Genomic DNA, 25,087 nt, shown 5'->3' on the forward strand with positions numbered 1-25,087 from the left:
ATTACCATGTCCATGAAGTACCATGTGAAGTGATGACTGTGAAATATGCAACATTAATTTATTTATTCTATTAGAATTCAATAAGTCAAAAAACGTTGATTGAAGAAAGTTTGCTGAGAAAAATAAACAATAGTTAATTTTAATACATAGGAATTCGAATTTCGAAAACGCGCTTTATGTTTTCATTATTACGTCATTAGTACGAAAACCGTTGATTGTTGGATAGGGTATACCTTATATCAATCGACTTCAAAAGGACTATACATTCATTACTTTAAAGCTTTTTCACTTTCAGCCGGTCACTTTATACGACAACGACTTTTTTGATAAACTTTCTGATTGACTTTATACAATTATTTAAAGTAGTTTAACGAGTTTTGTATTTATTTTCCACTTATTACCTATGAATCAAACATCATATAATCAAAAATGTTTTACAATTCGGTTATAAAAGACAAACTTTGTTTTTAATGCCAAGAAACGCTTTGTAATTTATTACAGTAAACTGTTTGGATGAAAATTTTGTTCATCCTCGTGTAATTGAATTTGTGTACAAATCGTTAGCACGACGCTTGTTTAAGCTAATTACGTGATTGTCTCTAACATAAAATTATGAAACTGTAAATGAATTTTATGCAGAACATATCGGAAAAGTTTAAATGTTCAATGTTGAACCTATTATTTTTTATCATTTTACTTAAAAAAAAACGGGCATACTTGGCTCCTGAGCCCAAAAAAATTCATATAATACACAAAATCGTTAAGAAATCTTAAATGTTCAAGAACCTTTTATGTAGTTAGTAAAGAAATAGAGTCAGTTTTTTTTAATTCGGGAATGACTGAAAAACCGGCTCTTATTCTTTCCAAGCAATGGAGTTTTATTTAAAATAATGACAAAAATAAATATTACGGTTGTAATTACGAGACTCTACAGAACAAGTTTTAGTTCGAGCTCTTAGTTTGAGAAATTAACAGCAAGTCGTTCCGGGCGAAAGAGGTACTCTAAAGAGAAGAACAATATCTCTCCTAATGTTGTAAATTTTGAAGTTGTGACACCATTTCATATAAAATATAACCATTGGAGTTTGAAATAAAACATACTGTCAGCAGGCGATTAGCATACTAGTGTTATAATTTGAAATATGATTGTATACTATTGTTCAAAATATTACGTCAATAACGATGAAATCGTGAAAGATTTGTTTTATTTTTTGAAAACTTTGAGGTTCCAGTGTCCTCTGTTAAGATTATTTAAGTTAGCCACCAGTGAGATAAACGACAGAGAGTATAATAAAGTACCATTAACTTAAGTTTGTGTTAAGTTGATATTCAATAGCGCTATGTGGCCTTGTGTAACTTCAACTTGTCAATCCATTAGAATACGTTTCTCTAAAGAGCCTTTTCAGCCCTGATTCGATATCGGAGAGAAATCTAACATAGACATTTCCATGACTCGCTGAGCTTAAGTGAGCTTGCCTGAAGCGAGAGACAATATTTCAGTGCTATAGATCATTACTGGCACACCTCCGTCGTAAGGCACTGGATACTGGAACAGATAGCTCTAGAGCCTTGATATTCTGAAACGAAAACTACGGACTGACACGGGTAGCGAAGGACATCCACTCACAAGGTAGACAGACCTCCTAGTCATCAGAAGACGCTGGAAACATGTCGCTTCCAAACGTTTCTATTGGAAATCTATAGGGTAGGTCTGTGGATATGTGGTCTATAACAATAACTCTGCTGGACGGCGGTGGTGTAATACATAACATTATTACTATTAATTGGACGTAAATAATGACATCTCGATGATGAAATTACTAGTGACATGCTATATTTTATGCTTTAGACTTACTAAGACATGTGATGGAACATACATAAATAAAATCCTAATAACGGAAGAAACAGTTTACTAGTTCCCATCAAGATCGCATTTAGAAAAATAAAATAAAGAGCTATTTTAGTTTAATGGATTTCATATATCTGTATAATTTTAAAATAATAATTTTTTATAAGGTGTGAGGTGTAAATTTCATAGGCAAACATTGTTATTACATTTAACATTTCCCGACATAAAACTCAAGTTGGTATTAACTTTTTGATGAGATAAAAAACGCACAGGCTGTGTATGTCACGTTTCCTATTAAGCTTTTATTTGTTATTTGCTTTCGTTTCACTTCAAATCCTACCAAATTATGTCGCTCGCGTAAATTTTATCAAGAGTCTAACTCTCAATTTGATGTAATAAGAAATTTATTTTAGGATAGAATTAATCTCATTTTTTATATTCAAAAATCAAATACATATTCTTGTACATAAATTAGATACATTACAAAATATTAACTGACTGAAATGTAATATATGATGATGAAGTGTATCATGACAAACCAATAATATTTTGTCTTTGTTTTAGTGGAGACGTACTTTAATTTATTAAATCTTCCGTAGTATAAATTTTCATTTATTTATTTTATTTTTATTAAACAGTATTGTATATCAACAGAGTAGGAAAGAAAAGGAAATCATATGAAATAGGCATAAGATGTAGTTCAAACGTCGGTTTTATCGAAAATGGCGATTTCTTCCAGGCAACCTTTGGATGAACTTGATTATCTAGGAGACCTAGAACGAGTGGTTACCGTGTAATATAGGGGTTGGAAATCTGATGTACTTACATATTAAAATATAGAATACTTATATAAAATATATCACGAAAATAACTATAGATAAAGACATTTCTAGTCAATTAATCATTACACATGTAGTGTAGTGTTTAGTGTCTCTGTGTTTGGCACTAATCGGTGTAACATAGCTACTGAAGATGCCCTGCGGAGGGGTGAAACACGTGTTGAGTAATTTGGCGGTGGCGGTTGTGTGATTCGCATTGTTTGCCGCATACGCATTTATCAGCGAGCTGGCGGGCGGTGCACTTTGTTGCACGACTACCACTGCATGTGCGAAAGTGGCTAAATATTGGTCCTTTTCTTACTTGGGATGGACTTCCGTAAGGTAACGCCTGATTCCATTAAATACATGTAGTTTTGACTGGTTTTGCAAATTTTAGTACACATTTAATCTTGTATGTTTCGTAATGATAGCACGTTATTTTAATCTGGTGGTTATTATGTGATCGGGTGGATTACTTCAACTATCTAAAGAACATGGATGGTAGAAATACTGGAATAGGACATGACCTCATGTCACAAGGAAGAGACCACAAACGCGTTTAATTACTAAACTGAATTATTATTACTATTACTAAATAATTGAGTGAACGCTTACTGCCACTTACAGTGTAAGAAACTTTTTATTAAAAGTTTCTAATAATAAAACAATAACTTTTAAGCTATTATTAGCCTTACTAGATGGTATTTTTAGATAGTATTTTTTAAAAAATGCTAATAATATCAAATCGCAATTTATGTCAAACCAATTAAAAATGTAAAATATTTTTTAGTCTTTACAGACGGCTCTTGCAGTTCGAATAGTGGAAGCCCAGCCGTACAGGACTTAGACTATCCATTGTAGTTGGCGGATTCGATTCCCGGGATAAAAATACACACTTTGTGCATTAATTATATAGAGTTACCACAGCTCATAAAACAAATTTCCCTGAGAATGGATAGCAGTGTCCTCTGCATATCATAATACCATACTGCGATCACCAGCCCGCCTGCCAACTGTAGCGATTACGGTAAACCCCTCCATAAATATCATTGGAGGAAGCCTATACCTTCCAGTGGGCATCTATGGGCTTAAACGATGATGAACGATGACGCAACTTTTCATAAATGGACATTAAACACGCCAAATACAAAGTTAGACATAATAAAAGAAGGAATATTATTATATCAAACTGTATATTTCTACACCATTTATCTGTTAATGTGTCAAATAAATAGTAGCGTTGTGTGATTAGTATTTTAAAAGTATCTTTTGTTACAATACAGGATTCCTTCTAAAGAGGGTTCAGACCGTAATTTGCACGGTCCAAAGCCGACATATAGTAAGTATAAATGTGAATAAATTAATTAAACCCCTTTAAATAAATGGAGTGTATTTTAATTGCTAACTTAAGAATTAAAAGTGAATGAAAGAATTTTAATTAGGTACACTGAGGCATATTAAAACTCCGATAAAAGTTTTCAAGGCAACGTAAGCGATCTAGAAAAAAACTAGCATTAATTTTATGTAGAGTACTTTTACAAGTATTAGATAAGAAGAAATGCAGTGTTATATCATATCAAGCAGATATCAATATAGCTACGTCAGAGGACCCGTCCCTTCGCTTACCGCAAGATAATGCTTACTTTACCGGTTCATGCCTTTAGATATATCAGCTAATATTAAGGCTTTGAACTATATCAGTAACTCAACTATTCCATATTCCATTCGTTTCGAGCAAAACCCTCTGAGAGCAAGATTTGACCTGCACCTGCTTAGTATATTATAAAATCTTTCATAACACTTGTGGGTCTTGGGAATCTTGATACTAAAAGATTAAAAATATTATCAACTTTATTATTTGGTACTAAATAAAACCAGAATATAGCTCGTGTTGGTCTACCACAAAAATAGCTATAGTGTTATAGTTGACAATTCCAATAAAAAACTAAAAAGTCTGTTTGTGATTTTCAAAAGAAGAAAAGATTGAACATATATATTGTATTCTGATCACCATTTTCATTTAGCAAACTTGAAATGAGTTTGAAAATGAGTTTGTTCTTGTGGGGGATAAATATCTGCACATATATTTTATACTTAGAAATACAACAAAAACAAATACTTAAAAGAAGTGATATGTTTCTAAAAAAAATTATCAGAAATATTTTAATATCAAAATAAAATATTATTCCAAAAATGATTTCGTTGAACGTTTTTGATATTCAAAAATCTCGTTTTAAACCACATAGAGTTCTAAATCACATATATTACGACGAATCGGAAAATCAAAAAAAAAAACTCGCAATTTTTATGCATTTGGTTACCATTATCACCAGCACATAATCGCAAATATAGTACAATAAAACGATACTACGATAGAATATACTACTATAATAATACGATAATATAATACGATATCTACTATCGTCTGTGAAGACTATTTCGCTATAACTTTTTTTCCTTTAAAATATTTTTCTGTGTATAATACTTACTAAAGAAGTATTATGTTGTATATGTACTCACACATAAGTTCAATTATTAACATCGTATAAGGTTTTCATATTTAGTTTTTTTGAATAGTACACACACATACGTACATAGTATTTGTGTGTATTTTTGCCGTTTTGGGCCGCTTTATCTCATTAAGCATGTAACAAAGCTGCGAATAATTTCCGCAGCTCTGCAAGCAAGGCCAAATTTCTGTGATACAAGTCAAAATTAATGAAAAAGCAAATTAATAAATGTTGTTGCTAGTTTTTGGTTATCTCTATTAAAGTTACCACCATACAACTATCAAAAGAAACCTATATGCTAGAAAAAGAAAAAAAAATGATTATAATAGCTCTTCTGTTAAATTATATTATTTGAGTGATGTCGCTTTGAAAAATTTATTTAATTATTGGATGAAAATGAAATAAAATAGTGTGTTATAATCAAATATTTACGCATCTATATTTTAAAATTAAAATAGATTTAGAACTAATAACCATATTTCAATTTCTTTTTTCGAAATTATGAATCTTTTATACAGCCGTTTTAATATTTATATTTTATGTTAATTGTAAGAGAGCTATAAAAATAAACTTTAGAGAAAAACCTAACAAGTTTGTGAAATTTCCGACTATATGCTATAATTAAAATCATTATTATTGCAAATTTCGCATCTAATATAATAAAAAAATACAGGCGATATTTCTAAAACACTTTCAATAATTAGCAAATTACTTACATCTTCAAAGTTTATCCAAGATTTATATTTTTAAGCACATAGTGTTTATTTAAAAATCACTGATGCGGTTTTGTACACTGCACTCCACGCGTTTAATATTTAGTCGAAAATGCTCTAAAATTTTGCGAATGAAGTGTACACGGAGAGAGGCTGTGTGGTACTGAGAGAGAAGGGAACGTGCGGGATCGTTGTGACGTATACACCGCCAAGGCTTGTACTGTGTACACCACTGACGCCTTATTTTTTACTAATTTCTTCATATGGATATGTAGAAAATAATATAAAACAGTTATTTTCTTATTCTAATTCATTGTAAAAAAAAATCGGATATGTGAGGGAAAGTTGTTACTTGCGCCTTAATGTGTTAATTGGACCAAAAGCGTGTGTCGCTAATAATATCTGATACATTTGTAATTATATATTATTTTGTAAAGCGATTAAATAACTAAAGTGTTACCGAAACCAAAAATAAAATGAAAAGATATGTCGAGATCGAGGCGAGTATTGGACTTTCGATCAGTCCACCATCAACGCCCGCGGCGGTAGCGTACATACTTTTTCCTTCGGCCCCCGCCTTGCTACGCTTTCCTAAAGAGCGAGCTACAGCGGTTTATGCACTGAAGCAAAAACAGTAAGCAGGTAAATTCTTAAGAGAACAGATAAACTTAATGATTAACGAATGTAAAATTTGAATAAAAATTTTACGTGCATGAATATGAAATATAACTTAATGTAAATATAACTAAAATTATCAATAAATTAAAACATAAAAATAGTAAGGATGTACCAAATATTGTTTATAAAATCCAGGCAATCGATTGATGTTAGCAACGTACGCTGTTCCGGTTATACATAGAAATAGAGATGTAAATGTCATTTGAATGCGTAAAGAAAACGAAAGCTTATTCAATATTCAAAAATTTCTCTAAATATTAAATATTTTCGTATAAATTCTTTGATTGTAATTATTATGTAAAGTATTTCAAAAACTAATTTTATACTTAATTATTTTCCATTCAATTTGCAATTCTTGAGAGAAATACGCAGTGATTATTTGAATTTTGGCAAGAAGTCAACAACACTTATTGATATTGGCACTACGACGAAGCGTATTATGCATTTCCAATTTAAAACAAAGAGCGCGGAATATCGAAATCACTTATTAACCATTTTGAAAACATAGCAGACAAAATATAAGCCTGAAAAATAAATTCCTATCATCACATTAAATTTATGTGTATCTACAAAAGTGGTTCGTTATATAGCGTTACGAATGTATAGTTCGTCAGCAAAAACCATTAAAGCTTTTACACCTATTTCTAATGTCTCTTTAAAAAGTGACTACTCTGAAATATGTTAACGTAATTCATTTTTTTTACCTGAATGCGGCAGGCCAATTATATATTCAAAGTCTGCAAAGAGATATAGTACACAGTAATTATTTTTTTAGGTAGTAATCCTAATCTAGAAAACTCTTCTTATTGTATTATTATTACCTTATTTAATATTTCTGAAACCGTTGATTTTTGGACAGAGTGTACCGTACATTAGTTAACAGCAAATGGGCTATACATTTACCACTGCAAAGCCTTACCACCTATAGCCAATCAATGTGGAACATTTCCTATTAATTCATAAGCCATTCATTTTTAGGTAGGATGGACCATACAACTGACAGCAAATTTACAACTTTTATGCCTTTATCCTGTTTACCAATCATTCTTTTGTGTCTTATGTTAAAATCTCACACAAGAGGACACCGAGGAGGAAAGAGATCATAATCTTCCTGCTAAGTCTAAAGGTAAGTAAGAAAAATTACAAATCAGAAAAATTAATGTCAGAAACTTGTGATCAGAAAAAGATGCCTATGTGTTACATATTCCCTACAGAGAATACATACATATAATAATTTAGCAGAAAATAAGTAGCGAAGTAGTAAGAAGAAAGGAAAGGAGACGGAAGGAGAAGAATGGAAAAGTTTAGACAGACCTCGAAGAGGCCTATACCCAGTGCGGGGTTTCAATGCAAAAATGTTTTGAGATGTTGGAAATAAAACCTTATTATTATACGTAACAAATCGTGCCTATGTTTGTAACTATTTGAGAGAAATTGGTAACATAGTTTGGATTAAACGCGACATATATACTTATTCTGTTACAACAGTCTAGAATGTCGTAACCATGTTGATAACTACATCCTAAAACGGATGTAAAATCTAAAATCTCAAAGCGTAATATTAATATTATTATACATATATTCCATAAGATTTCCTTACTTCCTTAATCGAGAACTTCCTCTTCTTAGTTTTGAATCTAAAATTTAATGTAATAGAAATGATTATCAAATAAATCTTATTATGGCATTCAATAGTTTTTATTGATTGACATGTGTAATCTTGGTTTGTGGACTTATTTATATGGTTAATTTGACAATTTTAAGTTTAATTTATCAAAAGCAACTGATGGTTTCCTGGCCGGCACTTAGCAGATCAGCGTTTCGAGCCGGTTACTAGAAACGTTTAAATAATCGACGTTTCAATATTGCACCTAAGTACCTACGTAAATAAAGATTTCGAATTTAATTTCTGGCATAGATGGATAACTATTGTGACAGGCACTCACGGAGTCCATATTTATAACATCACACAGAAAAGACAAAAAATATACAGCCTTCAAAATTCAAGTTTTAAGTAATATAAATTAAATGAAAGTAACTATTAAAATAAGTACATTTATCGTTTTTAAATTTAACGGAAGACTGTTTTTATGTCTCGTTATATTTAAATTTTTAACTAACGTTCATCAACATAAATTGCGCTCATCTGTCGTTCGCATTAAAATTTGATAGCTGGATATTATTTTATTTACGTTTTTGAAGCAAAGTATAAAGTTTAAAATAAATATTGAATAACATGCGTTATGTAAATTTATAAACCCTTTACGATCGCAAGGTGTATAAAATATGAAATATTTTGTCATTACCAACCATCTGTTGAACGTAAGCCTTTTTCAAAGTCCATTTTACGAGAGTGAGAAATTATATTATGAGTTCCTTGACATTCTTTTCCCTACAGTAATAAATCTCAAACACAATGATGGTCAAGCCTATTCAAAGCTTGCGACTAACAATGTATAGTAACAAATATTAATACAATTTTAATCAAATTAAAGAGAAAATAAAATTTTAAAACATTTTTAATAAAACTTTTAGTTACAACATTCCTTGAAATTTTAATATGTCCAGTTCTTTTTAACCACCGAATTCGTGTATAAACGGTTCGTAAAAATGCAGTTAACTTTTTTGATTTGCTAGGCGTTTATAAGAAAACCGTCTATAACATTAAAGTCTAAATTTACGATTTGTTTGTTTCTCATCAACAGTTTCTGAATTGAGTATAGTATTTTCGTCTTAAGTTCTTTTAAGTTCTTTTGTTGACATGCCAGGTTCTCATCCTTGTTTCTAATACTTGAGAGAGGGTAGCTTTTTTATTCTTTTGTTGTTTCCATCTTAAGCATGTTGGAAGTGCTGTTAGTGAAAGGTAGGGTAGCAATCAAGGCATCATACTGCCTTTCCTACTACTTACAATAGTCACTATCATAAGTAGATTTTGAAATGTCAATGTATGGCTAATAACGTTGTAGTGGTACATTACTTCTACAGACTCCAAGTACAAATGCGGTGCTGTACATGATTTTGTGATTCAAAACCTTGTGGAATACAGAGTAAGACATGACGGAGTCGTACCTCTTAAGTTACCATATCTTGCTAATATCATTACTTTTAAGTATTAAAATATCCTCGTTGAGACTTGAACTTTAGTCTTTAGTCACGAAGAAGTAATCAAATGTGGATAGCAGGCACTGAATCTAAATGCTGCTACTTTGTCTAGCAATATATGCAAATTTGAGCGTCTTTTCCGATTGGTATCAATCGATATCTTATTTTCTCGATTAGTACTATCTGAGAAATAGGTGTGTTTGACATGTACATCGCTGTTTACAAAACATGTGGCGCTCACTTTGTTTGCACGAGTATATATATATATATATATATATATATATATATATATATATATATATATATATATATATATATATATATATATAGAGAGAGAAATTGCATATATATATATATATATATATATATATATATATATATATATATATATACGTACTTACTCATCACTACAGTATACATGTATTGTTATTGTTTATGCACTCATATATTCGTAAACACAAGAACATTTCCATTGAAGCCATAGTGTAGAGTGTCCGGTGGAAGAATTAGATTTTCCAAATTAAATAATAAAAAACTGCCATCTGTACAAAAAAAAAATTATCTTCTGGACATTCTGGTTGCAAGCGGTCTAGAAGCCTGACATGAGTTTTAATTAGTTCTGTTACTCCTTGTGCTAATCATTTAGTACAAATTCTATTGTTGAATTTCTTTAAAGTCTATAAGGGAAATCAAAGTTATTAGAAATAGCTTTAAGTAATTAAAGTAAGACGTAAAAAAAACGTCATCTGCGTAATACTGTTCGATATTTTAATTGAAAGAATCCATTACGTTATCATAATAATGTTAATAGTTCAAAGTAACGATAATTGATGTAAGACACATTGATCATCTAGACCTAAATGGCAAGCTCACAGTTGATTCACGTGTCATGTAGAAGGCTGTGCTCGGAATCTCTCTAATATACCGAATGGGCAGGAAAGAGGAGATCGGTCGACGAACAAAAGTAACTGTCATCGCCCAGTAGTTTGGCAATGGGCAGGGTACCTAGCGCTATGAGCCCGTTGGAGTCAAAAAGATTCTGGAGTGAAGATCAAGACAAGTACAGATTATAATGTCCAGCCACAATTCTGATAAACAATCTTATTAAAGTCATCAGAAGAGAGCTGGAGGCAGATTTCTACTAAGCTATCCTATTAGAAATCTATGGAGGTGAGATATATCTATCAGACGTAGTCCTATGGTTGAAATGATGATCATGAAGATGAAATATTTATTTTTGGAATACTACAAACGTTTATGTGTCTTTATTGATTCATTTAAGGAGAAAATGTAATTACCGTGATGACAAACCGAACTCATATTTAAAGAGAATCAATCCTTTCTAACTTTGAAAGAAAAATATTTAAGATATGTCTAAAATTATAAATATTATTTAATACATTGAAAAATAATCAAGATCCTCGAGTAGCGGCGACGAGCAGACAGTCGCGGCGCCCACTAGGTGGACCGAAGACGTAATGAAGGTCGATGTAAGTCGCTGAATGCCAATAGTGCACAACCGGTCATCGAGGCGATCTCTGGGGAGAAAAACTATCATAATATTACAAATATCTTTTATATAAAAAAAATATGTAATTGGCGAAATAAAACTGAAAAAAATATCAATTATCAAGGTTAGGTTTTTAGACTTTAATGAAGTGGCAAAATTATTTTCTGTTTATGAAAACAGAAAATAATGTTGTCACTTCATTGACCCCTATCACAATAAAACGTACGAAGTCTTAATAAATCGCTTTTGTTTTTGATTAAGTATCTTGTTATAGCAATTTCCTCGCCATTGTCTCTAACTAGCACTTTCTTTATCATGTGCCATTAAAGGAGATACGTTCAGATCGGCGTAAAATAGAAATTTACAATTTCAAGACATTAAAGCTCGACAGAACAAAGGACTGGGAAAATGTGCGACAATGTAATAAGCTAACGTTTCTTGACAAAAATAGAATAATGAAACATCACATGCTCCTGTACCGGTTATCCGAGTTTGTTTCAAATATCAATATGCAAATGCTTTTTTGATTTTAATTTAAACCTCCTATGAAGCTTACACGATACATACACATATACAATGGTGCAACGTTTTTACTATTTCTATTACAATGCGGTAAGCACAAGACCGTAGAATATATATGAAATAGTTTTTTTTTAATTTTTTGTGAAATTTTAATTATAAACAAATAATATAATATTAATAAACAATTTAAGCAGAAGAAAATTTTGAAGAATATAACATAATAAAAATAAAACTTTTCATGTGAAAAATTTAAAAATGACAGGGAATGTAATTAATATACGGTACAGAGTATTTGCCGGATTTTAATCCCCTGCACAGCAATTTTTCTGTAGTAACATTTCTAATCATAAAACAAAAGCTCTATATTTAGACTATACTTAGGAATATCGGAATGTTAGAACGGTATTTAGTGTTTTCATACGCTTTGCAATAGTTATTTCACCTTTAAAGCCTTAGCACAGCTGCGAAATCACCCAAGATTAAAAGAATCCAACGAATAGAGCAGGTAAATGGACGTTAATACTCAAGGCTCTTGCAAAATAAGATACTAAGTTACAAAAAAAATTATAGACGAGGCATGATTTTTTTATCTTCAGTATTACGTGAATGGTGCAAACTTCGACTTAGCTTGACGTTATGGACCGTCTGCGTATTGATGCCGCTCGTTAAGCATGTTTTCAGTACTAAAATATTTTTAATATCGCCGTTGCCTTCATGCTCGAAATAGTGTTTGAAGAAGAATATTTCATTAACTAGGTAAGTCATAGCTATTCTAGTAATGTTAAAAGTACATTTACAAGGTTGTTGGAAGCGCTTTACATTAAATACAAGGTAATACTGACATATTTTCCCTTTTAAAGTTTGTCGAACTCATCTAGCAACACATATATATATAAGTATATATCTCAACAGATTAACATAAAAGAAAGCAGGTTCAAAAATAACTTGAAGTAAAGTAAAAAGCAATTTTAACCCAATGGTAGAGTACTGAGACTCGCGATCATAGGTCGCGGGTTTATTTCCCAGGATACAGTTCTACATATAGTTCACACTTTGAGCACTATTCGTATAGGATTGCTACTGCTGACAAAAATGTTCCCAGGGAAATGGCAGCTGCTTTCTCTGGGTACCATAATATTACACCGCAATCACCAACCCGCTTGCCATTATTTTATAGAAAAAAGTTAATATTACAAAAAGTCTCTAACCACAATTATGTTGTTTTATCATTATTATAATTAACATTACATACATTTGAACTGACGTAAGCTAGGTTACATACACACAATGCAGTGATTGGCACTGGTCGATGTAATATCTTCCTGAAGATGCCCCGTGGAGGGGTGAAACACGTGTTGAGTGAATTAACGGTAGTAGTTGTTTTCGCATTATTTGCAGCACGCACATTTATGGCGGGCTGGCGGGAGATGCACTTCATTGTACGACTACTGCTGCATAGCGGAAGTAGCTATATATTAGAAATGAACTATACATTCACCTCTTTTAAGCTTTTATACTGATAATAATACCTGTAATCTGCCGTTTGACATAAAAAGCAAAAGATCTTTCAAATAATAAAGTACAATGTTATTAGCTTTTTTGAAAGATGTTTAAACTTTGTCGAATTATTACGTTAATGCATAAACATTCATTAATAGCAGTGTTTAAGTCTAACGTACAAGAAAAGATGTTAATATAATACAAATCCTGCTCCAGGTTGGAAAAAATAACTTTATTAATATAGCGTATGGAGAATTTCGGATTAATGTACTACTATACTCACAAGATATTTTTATAAAGCATCCTGTTATACAGTACCCTTTTTGTTATACAGCTCTTTATATGATTAATATGAAAAAGGTTCTATGGTGAAAAAAGTTACATAGAATCAAATAATAAAACTTGAACGATCATTCTAGTTAGAAATATTATGAATTACAATAAATAGTGAATTCAAGTAGAGCTAGTTAAGGCGATCAAGTTATTGAACAATATATCTCCAGTTATGTAAATATGGACGGGGTTGGAAGTTAACTGGTTTTGATGAATATATATATAGCATAACAAAGCTTGCCTGGGGCAAACAGTTAAATTATGCAAGTTTTAGAATTTCCCTCTGTGCCTTAAAAGATCTGTCAGTCAATCCGACTTGTAAGATCTGCGATAAATACTACGAAGCGAAACGTGGTCTCTCCCTTCGGGCCCCATTGGTAAGCTCTCATTCGCTCAACGAGCCATGGAGAGCGCGAGCTATGATCGGAGTTTCTAAGGCGCAAAACAAATGTCAGCTGGGTGGGTCCCTAAAGTTCTGGAGCGGCAAACTCAGTGTAAAACGTTCACTAATAAGGTGGACAGACGACTTCAGGTTGAGCTCGTCGGAAGACGCTAGATGTAAATCGCTTCTGACCAGAATTCGCCGGACTCCGGGTCGAAACCGAATGCCGGTTACGCATTAAGTTTAGCAAGGACTATATGGCCTCGCTGATCAACGACAAGGAATCAAGACCAACGTTCCTAAAAATGCGCAGAAAGATTGCGGTAAATTAAATAATACATATAAAAATGTATATCTAAAATAGATCAAATTTGTGATATAGAATAAAAAAAAGAAATTGTAATGGTTAAGGTATGAGGAGAAGAAAGAACGGTATCGAATAAAAGGAAAAATGTGTATGAAAGGGAAAGAAAGAATTGTAGAAAGAAAGAAAATAAAGGAATGAAAGATCAAAGAAGGAACGACAGAAGAGCGCGAAAATAAAAATATTATATGAAAATAGTATTAAATAAAAACAAAGTCCCTGTTCCACAATAGTATGGGTTACGAGGGGTCCCCATAGCATTAACCAAAAAAAACCTCTTTTACCCCATTGGTAAACAATGGGAAGTCTTCAGTCCAGAAATGGACATTCTACGACTAAAATGATAATAAATTAAGGCGTCAAATCAAAGCAATTGTTGAAACGATAAGAAGTCGTAGAATATAAAGAGATTTTGAATAATTTAATTTTCAAAGCTCATTTGACTATTTACAGTCTCTGTATCTGTGATGGTTATTATTTACAGCGTAAAAGCACAACCGTAAGCTAGGGCCAATTAGAACAAACAATTTATCATTTAACCAACCCACTACAGTGTTTCAATAATAATAAAAGATGAGCTCGCTATACCATTTTTTTTCATTTATTATTAGTCCGCCTCTGATCACCAACTCGCCTGTTAGAAAGCTACGATGTGGTTAAAGATGAAGCACACAGACTCAGTAAGTACATATTCACTCTGATCTTGAAAAGGCATTGGTTTCTATGGGATCGTTCTTTAGATTTCATAAAATTAGAAACGCCTCAAAAACAGTAGCTCTTTGAGGAGAACTCCGTATGTTATTACAGTGCACTTCCGTGAAATGTCTGTTAATTATCACGTAATTGATTACAGAAAATTTTGAGAAATTTAGAAAAAAATACGAAATTCTGTACACGAAAATTTGTAAACAAATAACAGCGTGAACAATTTTTTAGTGACAATAAAGATTGAAAATGAACTACTGTATTAGAAATTTTAAGTGACTAAAAACAAAACTTTCTGAGTTTGTTGTGGGCTTTTTTCATATTAAGGCTCATTTGGAACCCTCACAGCTTTAAATTGAAGACTGCCATTATAGAAGAGCTCAATGTATTTTTTGTTTTAATAAAATTGGGCTCTCTCCTCTTTTCTAAAGACACACAAGTTGACACTACAAATGATCTTATGAGACTAGTTTTATAAATAAACGAATTAATAGGATACTCTTAAAGGTTATTCGGTATGCATTTACGTTTTCGTTATTTTAATATGAGTTTCGTTTGTTTTTAACTTTGTAATATAATAGTTCCATGTCGTTGTGTTTGGGGTGTCAGTGTCAATAGCTTGCGCGGCTGAGTAGAAAGTTTAACATGAGCCAACTGTCACCGACGCGATAGACAGCGTTTTAATTCAAAATAATATATCACACTTCATTATTCAGTATATGCTATGTTAGGTGGAGTTGATACTCTTACTTATTTTAATAAGGATAGTAAGTTACTTACCAATAAAATTGTCGAATCTCAATGCTTTAAATTTACTTCAAATTTGAACTCATCTATATGGATGCACTTCTTATAAAATATTAAAAGTCCGCTATTATCATTAGTGTATACTTCGATTTTTATCGATATTGTAAACGAAAACAATATCGATAAAAACGACAAATTTAAATTACTTACTAATGTTACTTCGTCTAGCTATAAATACTGGAATACAAGAAAAGAAATCATTCTTCCACTTTTTTTACCTGTCTTTCTGTTAGTTTATACGTTGACATAATCAAATTAAGATTGTACGAAGTTAAATTAAAACTATCTCAATATGATTCAATAAAGTTCTCTAACTTTTAAGATCGTTTATCAATAGAGTCACTCTTTTAATGGGTAAATTGTTCACTACCAATGTTACGGATTGTTTCAGGACTTTACAGTATCATGACTTTTATATGCAATGAATATTCATAAAGGACGACAAACTCCATATTGAATTGAAATATTATTACAAATTGTAACAGTATTTATGACCAGACAAGGTAAATATTTAACAATTAAAAGATTGCTGTTATTGTGTGTGACTTTAGTTCTATGTTATTTTAAATGATTTCATTAATAATTTTATAACATTATATAGTGTAACATATAACTTTGAATTGATATAAGGAGATGTAATGTTATATTTCTTTTACGCAGCGTGTGGCAGGATATTGCGAGACATGTTTATTGGTAGTAAAAAGAAAGTAAAGCTAAAGTTTCACCAGGCGTTAAAAGTATAACTACTATGGCAGTACGTACATGTCTATGTTTCATATAAGACGAAGTTTTTTCTTTTAATTAATCCAATTTTATATCACATTTTTGGTTTGATTGTTTCGTATTAAACTGCGAAAATTTTGACAGTTCTAAGTTCTTAAAAAATTTAATTTCGTCATTAAGGGATAAATTTTTTTTTAATTATAATTTACGGCAACTTTTTTAATGACAAAGTGCAAAAGACATTACGTTCAACGTAATGAAATAATTAACATTATATAAGTGGAACGTACAATCTGACCCTTATTGAATCAGCATTGTAGGTGAGACCGGCTTAATTGGATGAAAAATAATACATTTACCGCGAAAAAGTATAATAAAAAATTTACGTCTCGGATGCTTTAAAACAGTTTTTTTTAGAATTAGTAGGTTTCGTTTCCAAGTTGAGGGCCATTTACCTCCTGTGGGTTCTTGTTGCCGTTTTATGCTTTAGATAGCGACGAAGTTTTCAGGTTACTTGGCTGTCGCCTGACTATCGGTTTTGATTATTTTACAGCCGTTCCTAGACTTTTAATAACCAACCAACAACATTTTCCATTTGGGCATTGGACTGGCACAGAGGAAGATATTTTCCAATTAGTCTCATTTTAAGACGTACCAGGAAGAGCGAAGGTGGATACAAACACTACTTGGAGACACCATCGAGTGATATCTCTTTACGCCCTGAAAAATATTTTTGTTCATGGTTCTCCTTAGAATTGTTTCTCTTTAGGCGATATATTAAAATATAGGTAATATTTTTTTCGTAAACTAAATCAAACTTCTTGACTTTAGGTAAAAAGTTTTTTTTTACATTATACTAAAATAAGTAAGCATTGATTGTATAGAATCGTTCAACTACAGTTCAGTTCGATGTATAAAATTAAAGTTAAATTATTTAATGCTAGATACAATTCATTGTTTTTTACGTCATATTGCGTATAGTTTCACGCGCGCTGGTCACCGCAGTGCCCATGACTTTAATATTTCAGGACCCAAGCGTTCATTTGCACAAAGATTTCATCTTAATGCCAAATAATACTAATTTTGCAATGAATTTCTGTAATAGTCATGAATAAATATATTTTTACTATTGTATAAGTATAAGAGATGTTTCTTTTGCTTTGTCGTTGGAAAATGTGTTCTAATAATGTTACTAGTATTTCATTGTAAAGCTCTAGAAGACTGCCGCTACTGTGTAATAACAGCTTCATTATCTTTGGATTTAATCAGTTGTGCAGTTTTAAAATCACAGTAAGTTCACACTTAAATGCGAATGTTTATTTAATTTGATTATAGTACAGGCTTTGGTTCTTCATTTTGTTCCGTTAAAGTTTAATATTTATTAATAAAAAAAGTGTAAAAGTCGGACATCACTTCTCTTTGTTCAGGAAATCTTGTGTGACTTCTAATCGTCTGAAAGGACACAAAATACTCTGCCCTTTGATGGTCAAGTTCATGTGGAATTTCTACCCACTAAAACCCCCTCGGTGGTCGTCGTCCATACGAAACCTCTAAAGGTACCCTTTAGAGGTTTCCTACGGAACTTGCAAGTTCAGCAGTGGACTTAAAAGTTGGAGTAGCCCAAGGATCCCAAAAATACTCAAAACATTGTAAATTGCTTAATTTTTTTTTATACTTTTTAATCAACATTTTAATTAAAACGGAATTCATGTAACTTTTAAGTCCTTTCTTAATCCTCATTCAAGCATGTTTATGATTTACAACTAATTTACTTCCTTTTGTTTTAATATCCTTAAGTAAAATGTGAAGCTTCTTTACGATCAATGGAATCATAAATTATCTCTTTTATGCATTGTCGTAGAAACGTAAAAGTATAATCGTGCTAAAAGCTCTATTGCAGAGACAAATGGGAACATAACTTCTCGTACTAAGTTTTTGATACAATATTAAATAAAGCATTTATTATTTTCCATATCTAAACTACAACAAATTAACAGTTATGGATTATTGTTTTCTTATGGAATTTATTCGTATAACTATAACATTGAACAACCTAAATTTTACACCATAATCTATAATTTTGACAATGTAAAAATCAACAAGAGATTTTTCTGTAACTTGCATTTTGAACATATTGTACAAATTCGACAAGTGGTTACTAGCTGTCCCCCACGTGCTTCACGAGGGCCTTACTGCTTTTTGTGATGTAATAAAAACCATTATTCGTCATTTTTGAGAAGACAATTTTTTTACATGTTGAAAATATAATTTGTAAGTCTGAACTTTTTTTACTTAACGGCTTCTGGAACCATTGCAAGTGGAATTTGATAAATTCTTAGCCGATCTTTACTTGGCAAAAGGAATACTCCTACCAATTCGAGTTTCTAAGCTTTACGTCTCCAAAGATATCATGATGAGCTAGTACGTGGGTGGAGATATATCACCCGAATTAATAAAGAAGTTTTCGTAGTCATTGTGTTTTGAGAAACAAATTGTAATATTTAAAAAAATATTCTTTGTTACATTGACAGCGTTGATATTTTATATTGCGATTAGATATTCATAACACGTAAACGACAACGACTTCAGCATTTGTCTTACCTGTATAAAATCAATACAGAGTTTCACAAAATGTTATAGCACAACTTTTTCTTATATATATTCACATCGGGAGTTTAAATTTAATAAATAAAAACCAGTTTTAAGTAATTTTAAGTCTTGTGTAATGATAACTGTTTCTGTAATTACAGGGGTTTCTTCTCTTTTTTAACCGAAAAATTATGAAATGAGTTAGGATAAACGTACATGAAGCCATGTAGTGCTAAACTTTATTGTATGTTGTAACACATATAAAGGGTGTGTAAACTTCTCGGGCAATACATTTTGAACCAAAGCTTAGTAAAGCCTAAGCATTGTTATATAGTTCTTCAGATCTGTTGTACACGAAAAATAAATAACTATGGCAGCTAGTTGAGATAAATGACGGCAAAACTTCACGGCGCCATTTCCGCACACGTCGCTGTCGATCGGTAGCTTTGCCGTGATACTAACTCGCACAATTTCTTAACCGTACGGCTAATAGGTAGTACGGTTGAAAAATGTGCCGTGGATAGTATGCGTATGAAAATTTATTCAAAAAAGGTTAAAATAGTTTATGATCATTGAGTCATTATGGACATCATAAATTCAGCCGTAGGACGTCATGTGGGTAAAGGCTCCTCCAATATGTTTCCAATAGAACTGATTGAAAGCTGTCTGCATACAGCATCATCCGACGTTTCTGACAAGATTGTCTATCCATCTTGTATGTGCGTACCGCTAATTCTAGCAGTTAATTTAGGAAGGTAATAACGGCACATCCTGCAAAGCCTCGCAATCTTTCGTAAAAAGGTTGACCGATTTGTAAAAATAAATGGCAATCAACCACGAGGACACAGACCTAAGCGATATGTAGACAAATCTCTTACTGCTTTAGGTATTACTTAAAGAGAAGCATCCAACAGACGTAGTCATTGGCTAGTGTGACTCACTATTCGACTGAAGAATTACTCATAATTTTAAAATGCTTGTGAAATACTTATATAGCATGTAACATATAAAATGTTGGCTATAATTAATTTCAGGTACAATACATTGTGCTTTTCTTTTTTATTATTATTTAAAGAGTGGTTTAGTAATGTTTTTTGTTTTTTACAGTTATTAACGTTTAAATATTAGGCGGTAGTATTTTGTCAACTTTTATAATATTTTGCTGTAGGTGTGTAAGTAAATAAATAAATACAATATGAATGAATTAACATGGTTACTGGGAAAGTCACGCTTCATAGTTACTAGCTATTGATAATCTCACTTAACGACTTCTTTAATAACAATATAACACAGAAACTATATCGTATATTTGATATAATGCTTTATAGAGAATTTTATTACTTAAGTGGGAGTAGTAGTCAACAATATCGCACAAGCTATGTTACTTCTAATTTTGCATCCATACAAACCAATTAATAATAATTGATTTTCTCATACCTTTTCCGATAGTAAATTTCCGGAACGTTACATCGGATCATATTTTGTAATTGTGTTCCATTGTATTTCTGTTGTCTAAGATTATTTTCAATATTAATTATTTTTGTAATAATATTTGAAATAGTAATATACGTAAAAATATTTTTAGCGTTTTATTGGTTCTTGCAAAATTTTTTTAATGGTATTCTTCACTGTCTTGTGATTAAATCAACATATTTAGAAAAGGAGGCCTGTATACACAAAATCATCAAAACTTAAGTTACTTTGCCGAACATCACTAATTGGCAGAAGAACTTGGCAGAATTTACACAAAAATGTATCCCGCCACAGTTTACTCATACTTTCGAGTTTTCTACATGTTAATTTTCTGATAAAGTGAACATATTTTTATAAGTTAATTTAAAAGAGAGGATGTTATGCGCTTGGGTTTACAATTATATACTTTTACTGGATTCTTTTCTTATTTTAAATGATTACGCTGCGGTCATACGATACATCCCCCATAGATACCTTTGTTGGTTTAGCTGAAGATGATAGAACGAAGAAGTCATATGAATTTTAAACAACCAAGATAGATAAATTGTACAGGCGATGTTTTGGGTTACTCTAGCTAGTCATTCAATAATTATATTGATTAACAAGTCATTTTACTTGTTACCACCGATCGGCTTAATTATGCAAAGGTAACAATAACACAACTGTTAAATTACTGGAATATTCTTTAGATAAACTCAACTTAATTGTGATATTTGGAACAATACATCATTGAAAATTTGGAGACCGCAGCTACTATACGTTAGTAATATTGCTATATATTAAATGACAATATAATATAAATAAACATATTACTTATTTTATAATAGATGCCAATTACCACTCACAAGTATGTCTTTTCTATATGAAGCGTTTTTTATTATGTAATGTAAATACGAAGTATATAAATTATTATACCCATACTCTCATACTACATACATGTTTTAACAAATAATGAAACGTTTTTTATGTAATGTATAGGGTATAGCGTAGGTTAAATAAAATATAAATTATAAGCAAACTTAATTATAATCTCCCTGATTTCTGCGCTGAAAGCTTGTAGGAGCCCAGTGCAAGAGTCAACATTAATAATAAGTTTTTAATAATCTAAATTACTGGCACAAAGAGAGATTTACACATGGTATATTTTGATGTAAATACTTACTTACTTTCTCCGCTGGCTCAATGACCCAAAGTGGGTCTTGGCCTCCGAAGCGAGAGACTTCCACTTTCCTCTATTTTACGCCATCGTCTGCCATTGGTTAACATTCAATTCGCGCAAGTCTGCCTCAACGCGATCGATCCAGCGATACCTGGGTCTACCCACTTGTTTTCGACCCCTCGGTTTTTCCAGGTACGCTACCTTCACGCTCCGATCCGATCCCATTCGCTCCAAGTGACCAAGCCAGCGGATTCGTTGAGCTTTATATTTGCCAATGATATTTGGCTGTGCTACTAAAGTCTCAATTTCGGCATTCTTTCGGAGCCTCCAAGATCCGTCTTGATTTCTCGCTGGTCCCAAGATCTTCCGCATGATTTTGCGTTCCGTCACTAGCAGTTTTTGTTCTTCTTTCAAAGTTAGCGTCCAAGCTTCACAGCCATACATCAATATTGGTCGTATTACGGTTTTGTAGATACGGACTTTTGTACTTCTGCTTAGGAGCCTAGACACTAGAACTTTCTGAAGCACCGCATCTCAGCGAGTTCTGGGTACGGATATCGATCTCCTCTTCTCTGGTGTTGTCATCCTCTATGGTGCAGCCTAGATACCGGAACTTCGCCACTCCCGCATATGAAACGTTTCTAACATAAAGGTCATCTAGTCTAACACGCTTATTCTTGTATCGTTTTATGTGGAGGTACTTGGTTTTTTTAGTGTTGATCTTGAGATCCACCTTAGTGGCTTCCTCTTCAAGTGCTTTCGCGGACTCCTGGATTTCGTGGCAGTTTTCACCCATTAATGCTAAATCGTCTGCGTACCCTATAACCATATGCTCTTTTCTCAATTTTACTCCTCCTTCCAGCGCAAACACTTTTTTAAGGACACGTTCCAGAACTAGGTTAAAAAGCGAAGGTGACAGGGCATCTCCCTGCTTAAGTCCTGTGATTACTGCAAACTCTTCTGTGAGTTCACCACCAACTCTGACCCGCATAATGCTCTCTGATGTTACCGTCTTGACCATCCTGACTAGTTTGGCAGGTATGTTAAAGCCTCACAAAATATTATACAGCGCAGATCTATCGATGCTATCGTAAGCTTTCCTAAAGTCCACAAACAATGAGTGGATGCTTTGAGCATACTCTTATTTCTTCTCCATGATCTGACGGAAAAGAAAGATTTGGTTAATTGTACAGCGGTTTCGTCGGAACCCCCACTGATAGTCCTGAACCTGGAAATCTCCAAATGGGCATACCATCAACCGGATAGACCATGTCCTAATAGATGACAGACATAAGACCGCCATTCAAGATGTAAGTATTGATGTAAATAATAAGGTTTATTTAATTAATATTAAGAAACGAAAAGCTACCTCGAGTATAAACATATACGCACTTCACATAATATGTATTGAATATATTAAGTAGTGAATTCATCAGAGAGTGAAAACAAGCTCCCACAATTCAGAATCCAGCTCACCGCAGCAAATATAAACAAATGTAAATAGTAACTGTTAAGTAAATACTGGTACATAAATAAGAGATTACGAAAATTCCCTGAAGTCCGCTGAGTTTGACAATGAAAAGGATCGAAGTTCAATTTTATTCAAAGTAAAAAATAAACTTTATAGACTTTTGCCTGTATCTTACCTTTATTAAAGATGGTTGGTGAAGTAAAATTAATCAACTTATTAAATTTTTATGCACAATAAAATAACTACATGCACAAAACAAGTGAGGAATATTATACAAAGGCTCTTCCTGAAAGGCTGATAAATCCGTAGATGAACAAACCGACATAGCTGCTAGAACTTAAAGGTTCTGGAGTAGACTGGCAAGTGCATTGTAGGACCTTCACTGAAAAGTTGGACAGACGACCTTGGAAAAGATGTCGAAAAATGTTTGATGCGGGCCGCTACTAACCATTGTTACTGGATATCGATGGAAAGGCTTACATTAAGCAGTAGATATCCTACTACTAAAATGATGGTAATGAAAGGAACTATTATGTATTGTAATAAGCATTCGCTCCAGGTCATTGTTGAAGATGCAAAAAGAAAAACATTATTATTAAAAGATTTTTTTCAAATTATTATTATTAAATGAAAACATAAACGTTTTATTTATTTAAACATAAACGAACAATTCGATATGAAAAATAGACGATGCTTTACTTTTTATTAGCATTTATGTTGCTTAGTGACCTTTAAAATAGTGAACGCTTCACGGCCATATCGAAGACGTTATAGAATTCTTTATTAACAAGGTTTTGTAATCAGATAATTTGAGCAAGTTGTATCAACCGAGAGAACCGTGGGTAAGCCCGGCTGGCAATCAGAATCCTAAACGCCTATCGAAGTCAGAGTCACTCCATATAACGTCCGTCTTAGTGACTAATCTTCGTGGCCTCCTAGTACAGTGAATTAAATAACATAAGGCTGCTACAGGTTCTATAGGAAATATTATGGGGAGGTCTATGTCCAGCAGAAGACGTCCTATGGCTTAAATGATGATGATGGTGAAATAACGTAGCCCGAGCAGAGGCTCTTGTGAAAATCATCTAATTACTTTAAAGTGTTCGACACTTTAGCCCCCTTTTTTAAAATGGCGCCCGCTATTGGGGTCCTCTCGTACCCTAACTGAGAATAAAAATAAAAACTCTCTTTTTCCATACCTTCTACTATTGTTCTCTCCGTTTTTTCACTCTACAATTCCTTCTATTCAATCTTTTTATCCATTCCTTTCCATTTTTCCTTCCTCAATCAATGCGGTTTGCAGTCTAGTACTATTTATAATTTTATCATAGATTTTATATATTTATTTTCTTATAGTTATATTTATCATAGCTTTAACATCGTAATTCGGCCTTAGCCCCTTCAGCGCCTTGGCGCCATAAACTCAGTGGAGTTTTAATATCAAAAGGCAATTTTATTAGTGGGCAAAATATATTTTGTTTAGGCTATATTTAATAATGATTATTTAGGAATTCGCTATAATTAACTATAAAAAATATCAAATTTGCAACATTTCGAAGCAACGCCATCTAGTAAATTGTATGATACCTAAAACTAATTTCAGCTGTTTTTCGTGAACAGAAACTACATTAGTGGTAAAAAAAATTATGAAAGATGGCATTATTTAATATTTTTGATGTAGAATTTTTTAAATATTTAGACACCTGTTTTTTTTACAAATAAGTAGAATAGTCAACATATCGGTGTAACACTACTCGGTGTTTCATTATAAGTTATTTTTATAAAGTTGGCATCATACAGTCCATACAATTACTATTGGTAAATACTTGGTACATTGCTATTGTAATACTTCTTTTAATTAAATTTTAAAGTATATTCA

Source organism: Battus philenor, unplaced genomic scaffold (genome assembly GCF_028537555.1).
Source record: "Battus philenor isolate CCGP_79_NKW_IND1 unplaced genomic scaffold, ilBatPhil1.0.hap1 SCAF_21, whole genome shotgun sequence".
In the NCBI taxonomy this organism is placed as follows: Eukaryota; Metazoa; Arthropoda; class Insecta; order Lepidoptera; family Papilionidae; genus Battus; species Battus philenor.